Consider the following 11,497-nt stretch of genomic DNA (forward strand, 5'->3'; position numbering starts at 1 on the left):
ATCCTTTCTATAATAGGGTGACCAGAACTGTACACAGTATTCCAAGTGCGGCCTTACTAATGTCTTGTACAGCTTCAACAAGACATCCCAACTCCTGTATTCAATGTTCTGACCAATGAAACCAAGCATGCCGAATGCCTTCTTGACCTCCCTATCCACATGTGACTCCATTTTCAAGGAGCTACGAACCTTTACTCCTTGATCTCTTTGTTCTATAACTCTCCCCAACGCCCTACCATTAACGGAGTAGGTCCTGGCCCGATTCGATCTACCAAAATGCATCACCTCACATTTATCTAAATTAAACTCCATCTGCCATTCATCGGCACACTGGCCCAATTTGTCAAGATCCCGTTGCAATCCTAGATAAACTTCTTCACTGTCCACAATGCCACCAATCTTGGTGACATCTGCAAACTTACTAACCATACCTCCTAAATTCTCATCCAAATCATTAATATAAATAACAAATAAAAGCGGACCCAGCACCGATCCCTGAGGCACACCGCTGGTCACAGGCCTCCAGTCCGAAAAACAACCCTCCACAACCACCCTCTGTCTCCTGTCGTCAATCCAATTTTGTATTAAATTGGCTCCCTCACATTGGATCCCGTGAGATATAACCTTATGTAACAACCTATCATGCGGTACCTTGTCAAAGGCTTTGCTAAAGTCCATGTCGACCACGTCTACTGCACAGACCTCATCTATCTTCTTGGTTACCCCTTCAAAAAACTCAATCAAATTCGTGAGACATGATTTTCCACTCACAAAACCATGCTGACTGTTCCTAATCAGTCCCTGCCTCTCCAAATGCCTGTAGATCCTGTCTCTCAGAATACCCTCTAACAACTTACCCACTACAGATGTCAGGCTCACCGGTCTGTAGTTCCCAGGCTTTTCCCTGCCGCCCTTCTTAAACAAAGGCACAACATTTTCTACCCTCCAATCTTCAGGCACCTCACCTGTAGCTGTCGATGATTCAAATATCTCTGCTAGGAGACTCGCAATTTCCTCCCTAACCTCCCATAACGTCCTGGGATACATTTCATCTGGTCCCGGAGATTTATCTACCGTGATGCGCGTTAAGACTTCCAGCACCTCCCTCTCTGTAATATGTGCACTCCTCAAGACATCACCATTTATTTCCCCAAGTTGCCTAACATCCATGCCTTTCTCAACCGTAAATACCGATGTGAAATATTCATTTAGGATCTCACCCATCTCTTGTGGTTCCGCACATAGATGACCTTGTTGAAGCTTAAGAAGCCCTACTCTCTCCCTAGTTACTCTTTTGCCCTTTATGTATTTGTAGAATCTCTTTGGATTCTCCTTTGCCTTATCTGCCAAAGCAATCTCATGTCCCCTTTTTGCCCTCCTGATGTCCCTCTTAACTCTACTCCGGCAATCTCTATACTCTTGAAGGGATGCACTTGATCCCAGCTGCCTATGCATGTCATATGCCTCCATCTTCTTTTTGACTAGGGCCTCAATCTTGTCTTGCCACCTACAAAGATTTCTATATGTTCACACCCTGGTCGCTCCAGTCCTGCACCCACTTAATTTATATTGCCTCGCCTTATTCTCCCTTTCAAAATGCATCACTTCACACTTAAATGTTAGCTGCGTGAATTTATCAATATTTACAGGTTGTTTCTTTGAGTTTTTCCCTGTCTATATGATAGTTGTCTGAATCTATAAATAGTGACAGGTTGTTTCTCTGTGTTTGTCCATGTCTATATGATAGTTGTGTGAATCTATAAATATTGACAGGTGGTTTATCTGAGTGTGTTCTTGTCTATACGATAGTTGTGTGAATCTATAAATAGTGACAGGTTGTTTCTCTGCGTGCGTCCCTGTCTATATGATAGATGTGTGATTGTACAAATATTGACAGGTTGTTTCTCTGATTGTGTTTTTCTCTCTTTGATCGTTGTTTGAGTTTATACATAGAATCACAGAATCATAGAAGTTACAACATGGAAACTGGCCCTTCGGCCCAACATGTCCATGTCGCTCAGTTTATACCACTAAGCTAGTCCCAATTGCCTGCACTTGGCCCATATCCCTCTATACCCATCTTACCCATGTAACTGTCCAAATGCTTTTTAAAAGACAAAATTGTACCCGCCTCTACTACTGCCTCTGGCAGCTCGTTCAAGACACTCGCCACCCTTTGAGTGAAAAAATTGCCCCTTTGGACCCTTTTGTATCTCTCCCCTCTCAACTTAAATCTATGTCCCCTCGTGATAGACTCCCCTACCTTTGGGAAAAGATTTTGACTATCTACCTTATCTGTGCCCCTCATTATTTTATAGACTTCTATAAGATCACCCCTTAACCTCCTACTCTCCAGGGAAAAATGTCCCAGTCCATCTAACCTCTCCCGATAAGTCAAACGATCAAGTCCCGGTAGCATCCGAGTAAATCTTTTCTGCACTCTTTCTAGTTAAATAATATCGTTTCTATAATCGGGTGACCAGAACTGTACACAGTATTCCAAGTGTGGCCTTACTAATGTCTTTTACAGCTTCAACAAGACATCCCAACTCCTGTATTCAATGTTCTGACCAATGAAGCCAAGCATGCCGAATGCCTTCTTGACCACCCTATCCACCTGTGACTCCACTTTCAAGGACCTATGAACCTTTACTCCTAGATCTCTTTGTTCTATAACTCTCCCCAACGCCCTACCATTAACGGAGTAGGTCCTGGCCCGATTCGATCTACCAAAATGCATCACCTCACATTTATCTAAATTAAACTCCATCTGCCATTCATCGGCACACTGGCCCAATTTATCAAGATCCCGTTGCAATCCTAGATAAACTTCTTCACTGTCCACAATGCCACCAATATTGGTGTCATCTGCAAACTTACTAACCATGCCTCCTAAATTCTCATCCAAATCATTAATATAAATAACAAATAACAGCGGACCAGGCACCGATCCCTGAGGCACACCGCTGGACACAGGCCATATTTACAGGGTCTTTCTATGAGACTGTTAAAGTTTACAGTTTTATTCTGCGAGACTGCAAAAGCTTCGAATTGGTTTCATGGAGTGTTCAGGTGTTTCCAGGGTATTTATCTCATTTGTTAATATTTGATACGTTTTCCTTTGATTCCATGGTGTCAATCTCTTGCTCCATTTATTTTTCCATCCCCTCTGTAAGCACCATAATATGCTTGGCTGGGTAAAGTCACTCCTTAGAAACACGTTGTTGTTGTCTTGTTCTGGTTTAAGGCCTGAGTCGGGAGCAGTTCATCGTTCCATCGCCGGGGTCCGTGCTTGGTAAGATTCTGCTAGTTTAGGAAAAGTTATTTATCGTGAAATTTGTACCCTGATGGCTTGGGATGGAATAAAACAGAGAACCACGTTCTGCGATCCAGCTTTTTTCCGGCAGTCATTCCTATCTTTTCTCTGTTGTTATCTCGAATTTTACCTCCGCTTTAGCTCAATACAGGAGGAGGAACTCCGCTCTATCTGTTTTCTGCTCGGTATTTTATGGGCAGATGAAATATTTCGTATTCGCTTATATTCAATTTAAAAATGTGGATTATCTGTTAAGCTATGTTCTAATGTAGAAAAGTGTTATGCTGACAACAAGTCTGTTTGTTAAATGACTGTGATTAATGCCAGTTTCAATGACGCTTAATTAGGTGACTTGGGGATTTCTCCCTGCTTTAAATAAAGAGCTCTCTTCAACGTGTCAACTTATACAGTCAGTTCATAGCTTTCAGCAAAAAAGCCATCAGCCACTCTCACAGAATTAAAATAATGGATTTGCCGAACGATTTTAAATACCTTTTCCATCAAATTCGGATACTAAAAGTATTTAAGGATATGCAGAAGATTTACTATCCCCTCCTCGCTGCTGCTGGTGTTCCTCGTAAGTTTCTACGTCCAGTTATTAATTCAATAAACCATGTTTAACTGTAATATTATTCTTGCTGTTTACCTTGCGATATTCAGTTCTTAATGGCATTCTGTTTTTTCACATTTTCTGTCTTTGTTAATGCATCGATTGATAAACAAAAATACTGGCATATTTTTGCTTCTATTGGTGTGGCGGGTAAATCTCTATATCCAGTTGTGAATTCTGAAAATTATGCTTAACTGTGTTTCTCTCCTTGTCATTTCCCAATCTATCCAGGCTTCTGTCGGCTATTGATTCTGTACTTGATACGGTGTTACCAAGATTCAAATATTCTATATCCAACTCCAGCAATGATGTTGGAAGAGTCTATTTTTTGAACAACTTTCAGTCTGCTATCTACATTGCACATTTCTAACAGATCAGACGAATGTGCTCATGGTTTCCGACACTTTCCACGTTCTGCTCTCGATGGTTACTAACACAGAGTCACAGGAACAAATCCTGGCACATCACAAACACGTCTTTAAATGTCTGAAAATATCCGCTCATGGTTCAATTCCAGTCATAGTATCATAATAGGCACATCACCGGAGGAGGACTTTCGGTCCATCGTGCATGTGCTGGCTCTTCAAAAGAGTTATCCAAATAGTATCATTCCCCTGCTCTTTCCACATAGCGCTGTATTTTTTCCCTTCAAGTGTTTATCGAAAACCCTTTTTGAAAGTTACTGTTGAATTGCCTTCAGCCATCCTTTCAAGGAGTGAATCACAGATCATTACAACTCGCTGGGTGAAAAAATGTTTCCTCATGTCGCCTCTGGTTGTTCTACCGATCACCTTAAATCTGTGTCCTCTGGTTACCGATAAGGAAACAATTTTTCCTTTTTGACTCTTCCAAATGCGTTGATGATTTTGAACAGTCGGTGTCTCCTTTCCTAACATCTCCAGTTCTTTATTAGTGTCAAGGTTTCTGCCGGTTAGAATATGATTACAATTGTAATTTACATTCTCACAAAATGTTCATTCAGTTACATTGCTATATATTTATTTCCCATCTTTGTTTTGAAATTACAGTTGAAACCTACGCCCGTCTGGCACAGTTGAGTGAATCTCTCAGTGAGACCCAGAGTGACCCTCTATTTTCTTCTTCTGTACTTTCGGATAAGCGATCTCAGCTGATGGGAACTGAAGTACTGAGGATAAGCAATAAAGTTGACATTTCCTCGTCTATTTTTCTATTCACGATTTCCAAACAATGGTGAAAAAAGTATCAGGACAAACCTCTCCCAATTATATTCGGATATTTTACAAAATCAATCACCGACCACATTGCCTATTGGATAATTCGTCTGATTTCGATACTAATCAATGCAATTAATGGAACATTGCATGGTAAATGATATCACACTATTTGAAGTCACAGCCCATCCTTACTCATGTTATTGTGATGTTATTTGGAAAATCTTCCTTTCACTGAGCTGCAATTTGTGTATTTCAACAAAAATGGAGAAAACTCAATCTTTAAAAAACTTTTTACGCCTAGTTATCTTTACAACTGCAGTCCACTTGTATTTATTATCTTAAAATTTACATGAGTGCATTTTAAATACAATTACTTTTAATGATTGCATGTCAAGGTTGCATTTTCTGCAGTTTACTGTTGCTTTCATTTCAGTTCTCAATATAATGTAACCGCATTAATATTCTAACCAGGAGCAGGAATCCAAGTGGCATTTTCTCCTTCCCTAATACAGGGCACAGAAGCGAATCGCACCGCTCCAAACGTTGACTGATCCGGAGACACGAAGGATTCCTGAGAGGTTCTGGTGTTTCAGTCCCTGTGACCTCGGGTGGTGTTTTTATCTGCTGGGCTGCAGGCAGCTGTCATTTAATCTCTCATTGATCTTACACCTGTTACTTTCATCATGTATTTATTCCCATTTATTTATGATTCCACCGATTATTTTTACAATAAAGTCTCTCGTCAGCTCCAAAGGTAATGGAATTAGATTCTATTATTGAATGTTAGTAATGAGTTGCAGATTCCACTCAGAACTCCATCACACAGCCTGATGCATAATTTCCCTGTTAATTTCCCTTCTTTACAGTGAACTTAGTGACGATTGTGATCCTGTCTCGGAGAAAGTGCGGTCTCTCCAAATGTGTCACTCGCTGCCTGGTGTCCATGGCAGCGGCGGATCTATTGATCATTATCATCGATCTGATATTGAGGCAGATTCCGATTGTTTATTCCGAACAATTTATTTTTCTATTGTACATCCCCGTGTGTAATATCCACGCCGTCCTGCTTTATGCAGCCACAGACTGTTCTGTCTGGTTCACGGTCACTTTCACCTTGGATCGATTTGTGGCCATTTGTTGCCAAAAGCTGAAAACTAAATATTGTACCGAGAAAACGGCGGCTGTGGTTCTAGGAACAGTGACTGTGCTGAGCTTTTTAAAGGACATCACCTGGTACTTTATGTATACGAGTAAATATAAACTTGATAATGATCCCTGGTTTTGCTTCCTTACGCCCGAAGTTACTGATTCACAATTGTGGACAGCAATCGAACTCCTTCATTATATTCTCACCCCGTTTGTCCCGTTTGTTCTGATTCTGCTGCTCAATGCTTTAATCGTAAAAATCATTTTAGTGGCAAACAAAGCCCGCAGGAGACTCCGGGGCCACGGCACGGGGGAAAGTACGAGTGACCCAGAGATGGTGAGCCGAAGGAAATCCATCATTTTACTGTTTGTTATCTCGGGGAATTTCATCCTGTTATGGGCAATGCTGATGATGCAATCTGTATGGAACCGTGTGCATTATGTTCTTGGTGTTTTTTCAGCTCTTCCTAGATTTGTACAAGAAACAGGATTTATGCTGCAACTTTTTAGTTGTAGCACAAACATTTTATTTATGCAGTGACCCAGACTAAATTCAGAGACCAGTTGAAAAATGTGGTGAATTATCCCTTCACTATAATTGTTAAATTCATTAAATAACGGGACGAGACGCAGGATTATTTGAATAAAACTCAACTCTATTTAATATTGTGTCCAATCCACTCTACCCCGGTTTCATCCCAGAGTGGCCAATGATCTGGAGAGAGGGAGTCTCAAATTTAAACCAGGCCATTAGAAAAACCTGTCTGCGCACAATCTAAGGTGACTTGACGGAGGAACGAGTACGAGTACACTCCCAGAGTTCGTCCAGTAAACACTTACATTCCCAGTAGTCGTCTAGTAAACACTTACATTCCCAGAGTTCGTCTCGTAAACACTTATATTCCCAGGGATCGTCGAGTAAACACTTACATTCCCTGTGATCGTCCAGTAAACACTAACATTCCCAGTGGTCGTCCAGTGAACGCTTACATTCCCAGTGATTGTCCAGTAAACACTTACATTCCCAGGGATTGTCGAGTAAACACTTTCATTCCCAGGGATTGTCCAGTAAACACTTACATTCCCAGAGATTGTCCAGTAAACACTTACATTCCCAGGGATTGTCCAGTAAACACTTACATTCCCAGAGTTATTCCAGTAAACACATACAATCCCAGAGATCGTCCTGTAGACACTTACATTCTCAGAGATCATGCAGTGAATAATTGCATTCCCAGAGACAATCCAGTCAACACTTACATTCCCGGGGACCATCCAGTAAACACCTACATTCCCAGGGGCCCTCTGATAAACACTTCCATTCCCAGTGATCATCCGTTAAACACTTACTTTCCCAGGGAGAATCCGTTAAACACTTAAATTCCCAGGGAGAATCCGTTAAACACTTACATTGCCAGCGACCAACCGGCAAATATTTCAATTCCCGCAGACCACCCGATAAACACCTGCATTTGCAGCGAGCATGTGATAAAACATTTTTATTCCCAGGGATTTTCCGGTAAACACGTCAGTTTCCAGGGACTATCCGATTAACTGTAACATTCCAAGGGGCCATCCATTAATCACTTAAATGCCTAGAGATCATCCAGTAAAGGCTTACATTCCCAGTGACCATCCGGTAATCACGAACCGTCCCACGCACCATCCGATAAATACTTGCATTCACAGTGAGCATGCGATAAACACTTGTATTCCCAGTGATTTTCCGGTAAACACGTCAATTCCCGGAGATCATCCGATAAACTCTTATATTCCGAGGGACCATCCAATAAACTTACATTGCCAGTGACTATCCAGTAAACACTTACATTCCCAGTGATCATAAAGTAATCGCTAACATTCCCAGTGACCATACGATAATCACTAATATTCCCAGGGAGCATCTGGTATTCACTTAAATTCTCAGGGACCATCTGGTAATCATTAACAATCTCAGGGAGCATCTGGTAAACACTTCAAATCCCAGGGACCATCCGGTAAACACTTCAAGGGACCAGAAACCATCAGGTAAAAAACCTGACATTCCCGGGAATCATCCAGTAAACACTTACATTTCCGCGGACCATCCAGCAAACAGTTATATTCCAAAGGACCATCCTCTAAACACTTACATTCCCAAGGATCATCCTGTAAACATTTAGATTACGAGCGACCATCCAGTAAACAATTGCATTCCCGTTGATCATCCGGTTAACCCTTAAATTCCCAGAGACCATTCGGTAAACACATTCCTTCCCAGAGACCATTCGGTAAACACATCCCTTCCCAGAGGCCATTCGGTAAACACATCCCTTCCCAGAGGCCATTCGGTAAACACATCCATTCCCAGAGACCATACGGTAAACACATTCCTTCCCAGAGACCATACAGTAAATAATTACATTTACAGGGACCATCCAATAAACACTTATGATCCGAGGGACAAGCCGGCAAACACCTAAATTCCACGGGACCATCCGAGAAACACTTTCATTCCCAAGGACGATCCGTTAAACATTTAAATTTCCAGGGACCAGCCGGCAAACTCTTACATTCTAAGGGACCATCCCATAAACAATTACCTTCCCGGGGACCATCCTGCAAACATTTACATTTCCAGGGACAATCCGTGCATCACTTGCATTTCCAAAAGGCATAGGGTAAATATTTAGGATTCACAAAACCTTCCGGTAAACACGAACATTCCAAGGGGCCATCGGTAAACACTTACATTCCGAGGGGCCAGCCAGTAAACACTTAACATCCAAGGGACCATCCAGTAAAAACTTGGATTGCCAGCCACCATCCGGTCAGCACTTACATTCCCAGCGGCCATCCGGTAAACACTGCCATTCCCATGGACCACCCGGTCAACACTTATATTCCTAGGGACCGTCCGGTAAACACTTACATTCCTAGTCACCGTCCGGTAAATATTTACATTCCGAGGGACCATTCGGTAAAAAAAATGACAATTCCCAGGGACCACCCGTAAACACTCAAATTCTCATGCACATTCCGGTAAACACTTAAGTTTCCAGGTACCATCTGGTAAACACATTCTCAGGGGCACCCTGTGAACATTTACATTCCCAGGAACCATCCGGCGCCGACAAACCTTGAACCTGCTCTTGCTCCCGCCCCATTCACACACTGGTCACCGGCACCTACAGTCCCGGGATCTCCCCTACCTCCCTCCCCATTAACACACTGGTCACCGGCACCTACAGTCCCGGGATCTCCCCCACCTGACGCCCCAATAACACACTGGTCACCGGCACCTACAGTCCTGGGATCTCCCCCACCTGACGCCCCAATAACACACTGGTCACCTGCACCAACAGTCCCGGGATCGCCTTTACCTCCCGCCCCATTAACACTTTGGTCACCTGCACCAACAGTCCCGGTATCCCCTTTACCTCCCGCCCCATTAACACACTGGTCACCGGCACTTACAATCCTGGGCCCTCCTCTACTTCCCGCCCTATTAACACACTGGTCACCGGCACTTACAATCCTGGGCCATCCTCTACCTCACGCTCCATCAACACACTGGTCACCGGCACTTCATTTCTTTTATTTCCCTGTTTATTTTGTTTCCTTGTACTTTCTCCAATATGATCAAACATTTGATGCAATTAGTAGCCTCGTATTATTTACAACTTATAACTGCATGAGATGCAAACATTCACAAACGCTGTAAATTGAGTTCATAGATAGCATCAGGTTATAAATGTTTCATTGATTGCTGGATACACAGTCTTTGCAGCACCGCGGCCTGATGGAGAGAGGATCAGACACTCTATGACACAGGACTGACTCTGCTCTTAGAAAATCTTCAGATCTTCACATTGGTCACCGGTATCGACAGTCTCGGGAACTCCTCGACCTCAAGCCCCATTAACACACTGCTTAACGGCACCTGCAGTCCCGCGACCTCCTCTCCCTCCCGCCCCATTAACACACTGGTCACCGGCATCTAGAGTCCAGGGATATCCTCTACCCCTCGCGTAATTAACGCAATGAACACTGGCACCTTCATCGTGTCATATTATCATGGTAGGTAAATCACAGGAGGAGGCCATTCGGCCCATCGTGCCTGTGCCGGCTCTTTGAAAGAGCTTTCCAATTAGTCCCATTCCCTGCTCTTTCCCCATAGCCCTGATTTTTTTTCCTTTTAAGTATTTATCCAATTATCTTTTGAAAGTTATAATTGAATCTGTTACCACCACCCTTTCAGGCAGCGCATTCCAGATAATTACAACTCGCTGCGTATCAAAGTAGTATATTTTTATGTCACAGCACAGAAGTAGGCCATTCAGCCCATCCTACCTGTGCCGGCTCTTTGAAAGTGCTATCCAATTAGTCCCATTGCGCTGGTCTTTCCCCGCAGCACTGTATTTTTCCCCATCAATTATTTTCCAATTTCCTTGAGAAATATTCGATTGAATCTGCTCCCAACAATCGTTCAGCCAAAGCATTCCATGCCATAACAACTCTCTGCTTTAAAAAAGTTTCCTCATGTCGCCTCTGTTTCTTTTGTCAATTAATTTAAAACTGTATCCTCTGGTTTCAAATCCTTCTGTCACTGCAAACAATTTCCGCTTATTTATTCTATCAAAAACTTTCATGACTTTGAACACCTTTAACAAATCAGTGCTTACTTTTCCAATGCCAATTAATGCTTTCCAGGGTTATTGTATTCAATTTTTTGAACAGGCGTGTAACATTTGCAATTCTCCATTCCTCTGGCACCGCCCCCATATCTAAGGAGGATTTGAATATTGTCGCCAGAGCCTCCGCAATTTCTACCCTTACTTCCATCAGTAAATTGGGATGCATTCCATCTGGACCGGGTGACTGTTCTACTTTGAGTACTGCCATCCTTTTAATTACCTCCTCTTGATCTATTTTTAGCCTGTGCAATGTCATTCCTACCTCCTGCTTCACTGCTACAATGGCAGCATCCCCTTATCCAGTTAAGACCGATGCGAAGAATTCATTTAGTACCTCAGACATACCTTCTGCCCACACAGGAAAACCTCATTTTTGTCTCTAATCGGCCCCACCCTTCCATTACCTATCCTTTCACTATTAATATGTTCATAAAATACGTTTGTATTCATTTTTAATATCGCCAATAATCTATTATCACATTCTTATTTGCTCCACTTATTCTACTTTTCATATTCAGTTTGGTTCTCTACTGTGTTATGAACCGTACACGTG

The sequence above is a fragment of the Heptranchias perlo genome, unplaced genomic scaffold (genome assembly GCF_035084215.1).
Source record: "Heptranchias perlo isolate sHepPer1 unplaced genomic scaffold, sHepPer1.hap1 HAP1_SCAFFOLD_44, whole genome shotgun sequence".
Lineage (NCBI taxonomy): Eukaryota > Metazoa > Chordata > Chondrichthyes > Hexanchiformes > Hexanchidae > Heptranchias > Heptranchias perlo.